The following is a 6,576-nucleotide window of genomic DNA, read 5'->3' as shown; positions in this document are numbered from 1 at the left end:
CACAGCCGCCCTCAATGGAAAAAGTGCTTAGTGTTCTATTTTGTGCAATCAGAGATTAGATTCCAAATTCATTGGCACAGAAGATCAAACAGCTAATCATATACAGTGATTGCATTTAAAATCCATGCCCTTGAATAACTGATGAACTCTTCTATTTTAAATGCTCCTGAAACTCGGCTGCAGAGAAGGGGCCTATCTTTTCAGTCTTATACTGTGGGCAGAGGGTCACGCCTTTTCACCCATGTCCCTTCCTTGAATTCAGCCCATGCATTTGAAAGAATACTGCTGTCAGAAAAGAAGTAAAATTGTCTCTGCTTGCAGATGAGATGATAACTATATATAGAAAACCCTAAAGACTCCACCAAAAGTTGTTAGAAATAATAAATGAATTCAGTAAAGTTGCAGGAGACAAAATCAATATACAGAAATCAGTTGCATTTCTATATGATAACAACGATCTTTCAGAAAGAGAAACTGAGAAAACAATCCCACTTACAATAGCATCAAAAAGATAAAATCCATAGGGATACATTTAACCAAGGCAGTGAAAAAATCTGCATGCTGAAACCCATCAAACAGTGATGAAAGAAATTGAGGAAGAAACAAATAAATGGACTAGAAGAATTAATATCGTTAACATGTTCGTACCACTCAAGGGATCCACAGAGTCCTTGCAATTCTTATCAAAATTCCAATGGCACTTTTCGCATAAATAGAGCAAACAATCCTGAATTTTGCAAGGAATCACAAATCACCCCAAGGATCCAAAGCAGTAATTCGGGGGCAGGGCGGTAATTAGATGTACTTAATTTATTTTAATGGAGAGGCTGGAGATTGAACCCAGGACCTCATGCACACGTACTCGGGCCACTGAGCTCTACCCTCCCCAGCCAAAACAATCCTGAGAAAGAAGAACAAGGGTGGAGGCACCACACTTCCTGATTTCAAACTATAGGTGACTCGTGAACAACACACGGGATTAGGGGCCCTGACCCCTTACACGGTGGAAAATCTGCATGTAATTTTCCATGCAGGTGGTCCTCCTTTGTCTATATCCACAGCGCAGCGCCCTCAGATTGTGCAGCACTGCAACACACATCTGTGTTAAAAACCCGTGTACGTGGACCGATGCAGTTCAGACCTGTGTTGTTCAAGGGTCACCTGTATATTACAAAGCTACTGTGGGCGCCGGGTTTGCTGGGGGTTACTCGCTGCTGCTACAGTGACTATTCTCCCCCAAAGAAGCCGCCGCCACCGCTGCCCCGCTGCCCGGGCCGCTGTCCCCCGCGCAGCTCTGCTGCGGGGATGTAGGCGTGGGCGGCGGCGACCACGACCGTGACGCGGGCGCCGTGGGGGCCGGTCCCCGGGCCTCGCCACCGCCTCGGGGCCCGCTGCCGGGGCTGCTGCCCCGCTGGGCGCTGGCCCTGCCGCCCGGCGCCGGGGCGGGCCCCCGGCCACAGCAGGCTCTCCTCCCCCTGGCGGGGGCCCCGGCGGTCTCGGCGGCGGCCCGCGGCGGGGGGGGGGGGGGGACGCGGTGGGTGCAGCGGTGGCGGGCGAGGGCGGCTGCTGCCGGGGCCTGGGCACAGCGGGCGGCGGCGGCGGCAAGCCCCTGGGGCGGGCGCGGCCGGCAGGGCAGTCCCGAGCCTGAGGAGGCCGCCGCAGGTTCCCGCAGCGAGGACGGGTATGAAGCGGCTGCAGCGCGCGAGGCCACGGACCCCGCCCCCGGCGGAGCAGCAGGAGCACTGCTTTGAAAAGGCCCTGGGAGACAAGCAGGGCTTCATCATCAAGCAGATGAAGGAGGACGGCGCCTCTCTCTTCCTGGCCGTAGCCGACTAGGTTTATGGAGACCAGGACATGAACTGCGTGGACTCTCTGATGAACAATGCTGACTCCTTCTCCAACTACGTCACAGAGGACTTCACCACCTACATCAACCGGAAGCGGAAGAACAACTGCTATGGCAACCACATTGAGATGCAGGCCACGGAAGAGATGTTCAGCCGGCCTGTGGAGGTGTACCAGTGCAGCCCAGAACTGATCAACACATTCCATGGCATCCAGCAAAATGCGGATGAACCCATCCGTGTCAGCTACCATGGGAATATCCACTACAACTCGGTGAATCCTAACAAGGCCACCGTTGGCATGGGACCGGGCCTGCCATCATTCAAACCAGGGTTTGCAGAGCAGTCCTTGATGAAGAATGCCATGAAAACATCGGAGGAGTCATGGATTGAACAGCAGATGCTGGAAGACAAGCAGCGGACCACAGACTGGGAGGCCACAAACGAGGCCATTGAGCAGCAGGTGGCTTGGGAGTCCTACCTGCAGTGGCTAAGGCATCAAGAGAAACGGGCCTGCCAAGTCCGTGGCCCCAGCCAGCCCCGGAAAACCAGTGCCACATGCAGTTCTGCCACCTCAGCAGCCTCCAGTGGCCTGGAGGAGTGACCCATCTGGTCCCCACGGCAGTGGAGTTCAGCCTCGTCTCCTGAGCACCCTGAGCTGATGCCGAGTTGGGCATCAGGCCCCTTCCCCGGGCACTGTCTTAGCTCTTGCCAAACCTCCTTCACCCTGTGCACCAGGTAGAAGCTGCCAGTTCTCAACAGAAGCCGACCGGGCTACTTCCCCCCTCATGTCCCTCTACCCTGCTCTGGAGTGCCAGGCCCTCATTCAGCAGATGTCCCCTTCTGCCTACAGTCTGAGCGACTGGGATGATGAGACCCTAGCTTCGGTGCTGGCAGTGTCCCAGCAGGAATAACATAGACAGTAGGAAGAGAAACAAAGTGCACAGAGACCCACCCCCAGACAAGAGTTGATGGAGACCCAGAGACTGGAGACCGTCTCCCAACCCCCACCACTCCTGCCCTCCAGTGCCACCCCACCTTCTTTGGCTTTCTTCCCCTTCGCCTTCTTCCTTGTTCCCTCTCTTCCCTCCTTTCCTTCCCCGCTTCCCTCTGGCTGGCCCACCCCCATGCACCCTTCATCGCTACCACCACAACCGCCACCAGTCTCTTCGCCAGCTGATGTGCCCTCTTGCCCCCTGCACGGCGCCATCCCTGTATTCCACAGGGGACTTGGGCAAGGGTGCTGAAGGTAGGTGAGAGGCACACAGAGACAAAACAACTGGCAGCCAGGCAGCCCCTGAGGAGAGACATTCAGACAGAGGGAAGTTTCCCTGCCCTCAGTTCCTTCCAAGATCAGAAAACTGTCACCCCACCTCCACAGTGATGCCAGGGAGGTGGGAGGAAGAAGTGGGTATATCCCCTTCCCAGTACCCCCAAAAATGTCTGAGCCTTCAATGTTGAATTTTTCTTTATTAAAATGCACTTTTATCTTATAAAATCAACCAATCAAAAAGTGACGTAGACTATAACATTGGCTCTATGAAGGTGGCATCTCTGGTTTGGGGGCATGCAGGCCATGGGGCACAGAAGGGGCACAAAGATGTGGTTGCTGTCCCTGGCCTCCAGCTCTGTGGAGGTGGGCAGGGTCTAGAGCGTGAGCCAGGGACAGGGACAAGAAGGGGCAGGTGTCAAGTGGGCTTTTTGGACAATGAGACTGACCTCGCTGCATTCCTTATGGTTCCACCACCATCACTAGTCTTTTTGGGGTGGGGGCACCTTTAAGGATCATGGCCACCACCCAGGATTTGAGTGTGGGGAATGGAAGCAGCCTGAGCAAATGGGGCACTCGTGCCCTGCAGGTGTCAACAAAATCTACCATCTGTAATGTCTTTGGCACAATAAAACCAAATGTCAGTTTCAAAAAACAAAGCTATTGTGATCAAAACAGTATGGTATTGTCTGTTGACAGATGACTGGATAAAGATGATGTGGCATAAATATATATATATACTTATTTATATATTTTTACATACATGCATATACATGTATCAAATATATATATATATTTACAATGGAAACTACTCAGGCATAAAAAAGAATAAAATAATGCATTTGCAGCAACATGGATGGACCTAGATATCCTCATTCTAAGTGAAGTAAGCCAGAAAGAGAAAGAAAAATACCATATGATATCACTCATATGTGGCCTCTAAAAAAAGGGACACAAATGAACTTATTTACCAAAAATACAGAAACAGAATCACAGACATAGCAAACAAAACTCATGGTTACCAGGGGGAAATGGGGTGGGAAGGGATAAATTGGAAATTTGAAAATTGCACCTCTTGGGGAGTGATGGAACTGTTAGCTATCTCAATTGTGGTAGTGGTTTCATTGGCATAAACATCCATCAAAATTCATCAAAGTGTATATCTGAAATATGTGTAGTTTTCTGTATAGGAACCATACCACAATAAAGGTGTTAAAAAAAAAAGTATGGTATTGGCATTATAAACAGATATGTAGATCAATGAAACAGAATAGAGTCCAGAAATAAACCCCTGCAAAGATGGCCAGTTAATTTTTGACAAAGGAGCCAAGAATACACAGTGAGGAAAAGATAGCCTCTTCAATAAACAGTGCTGTGAAAACTGAATCTCCTAATGCAAAACATGGCACTGGACCCCTATTTTATACCATATACAAAAACCAACTCAAAATGGATTAAAGACTTGAATATAAGGCCTGAAACACTAAAACTCCTAGAAGAAAATAAAGAATAAAAGCTCCTTGCTGTCAGTCTTGGCAATGATTTTTTTTTTATTTGACACTAAAAGCAAAGGCAATAAAGGCAAAAAGAAATGAATGGGATGACATCAAACTAAAAACTTCTGCACAGCAAAGGAAACCATCAACAAAAAGAAAAGACACCTATAGAATGGGAGAAAATGTTTGCAAACACATATCTAATAAGGGGCTAATGTCTAAAATATACAAGGAACTTATATAACTCAACAGCAAAAAACCCCCAAACAACCCAATTTTTAACATGGGCAAAGGACCTATATAGACATTTTCCAAAAGACATACAGGTGGCCAACAGGTACATGAAAAGATGTTCAACATCTCTAACCATTAGGGAAATGCAAATCAGAACCACAATGAGATATCACCTCACACCTGTTAGGATATCCAGTATCAAAAAGATAAGCGATAACAAATGCTGGTGAAGATGCGGAGCAAAGTGAACCCTTGTGCACCGTTGGGGTAAACTGGTACAGCTGCTATCCAAAACAGTACGGACATTCCGCAGGAAATTAAAAATAGAACTGCCAAATGATCCAGTAATCCCACTCCTGGATATACATCCAAGAGAAACAAAATCATTATTTCAAAGAGAGATCTGTACACCTATATTCATCACAGCATTATTCACAACAGCAAAGGCATGAAAACAACCTAAGTGTCCTTCGATGGGCGAATGGATAAAGAAAATGTGGTACACACACACAGACACACATATACACACAATGGAATATTATTCAGCCTTTAAAAAGAAGAAAATCCTGCCATTTGCAATAACATGGATGGATCTTGAGGGCATTCTGCCAAGTGAACTAAACCAGACAGAGAAAGACAGATACTACATGGGATCACTGATATGTGGCATCTAAAGAAGAAAAAAAATGTTCATTGCACAGAAACAGACAGAGGAATGGTGGTCACCAGGGCTGGTGCGGTGGGGAAGGAAAATGGGGAGAAGATGGTCAAAGTGCACAGTCTTTCAATTATAAGATGAAAAAGGTCCGAGGAGCTAGTGTCAAGTATTGTAACTATAGTTGATAAAATTGTGTTGTATAATAGAAATTTGTTGAGACAGTTCAAGTTAAGCCCCCCCCCAAAAAAAAGAAGAGTAAAATGTGTAAGATGATGGATGAGTTAATCAACTCAATTGCGGAAATCCTTTCATAACACATGTACATGTATCAAATCACCACATTGTACATTTTAAATACGTTACTATTTTATTTGTACCTCAGGACCTCAGTAAAGCTGAAATAAAAAAAAACCCAGTTTTGTTACTGTCTCTCTCTGCCTCACAAATGTTCATGTGATTGAAGTCAATTAGAAAAAGTTACATATGGGTGGGGTGTGTATATGTATCTGTCAGGAAAGAAAGTGAGGCAAAGGAGAAAAATCACAGAAGAATTAGAAATAGTATGATAACCTTAATAATAAGATAATGCCAGTATCTACAGTTAAGACAACCTGTAATATGTACCAAACATAGATTATAGTAAGACGACATGAATTGATAATAATTGTGTAATTACCTAATACCATGATAGCAAATTATATTTATTTTTCAAGTTTCCTGTATAATAGTGGTTTATAATGTAAACATCTATAATTTATAGCATTTTAAATCTTTTAAATATATATTTAAGACTCTGCAGTATTCTGACTCATAGTCATTAAAGTGTATTCGGTCATGTATTAGAATTAAAATCCATCCTTCATTATAGACACCTGGGGAGGGCACAGGTCACAGACTTTACCCAGTGCCTATGCTTCGGGCAGGGCTTCTGCCGGGGGACTCAGTGCAGGATGTGGCTGTGTTTAGAGAACGTTCAGTTTAGTTTCCTCTCAACTTTATTGTTTGTTGAGGCTTTTGGATTTGTTTCAGTTGGATAGAAAATGGAAGAAGTTATGTCAGATGTATCATTTCACT

At 46.2% G+C, this 6,576-nt stretch overlaps 1 pseudogene; it reads left to right on the top strand.

Annotated features, from left to right (window-relative positions):
- The first annotated feature begins 1,776 nt into the window (after positions 1-1,776).
- Positions 1,777-3,346, top strand: LOC140699707 (OTU domain-containing protein 5 pseudogene; annotated as a pseudogene).
- The last annotated feature ends 3,230 nt before the right edge of the window (positions 3,347-6,576 follow it).

Source organism: Vicugna pacos, chromosome 11, assembly GCF_048564905.1.
Source record: "Vicugna pacos chromosome 11, VicPac4, whole genome shotgun sequence".
In the NCBI taxonomy this organism is placed as follows: Eukaryota; Metazoa; Chordata; class Mammalia; order Artiodactyla; family Camelidae; genus Vicugna; species Vicugna pacos.
Note: the sequence above shows the minus strand (reverse complement) of the source record. Positions and strands in the feature narration are given on the sequence as shown.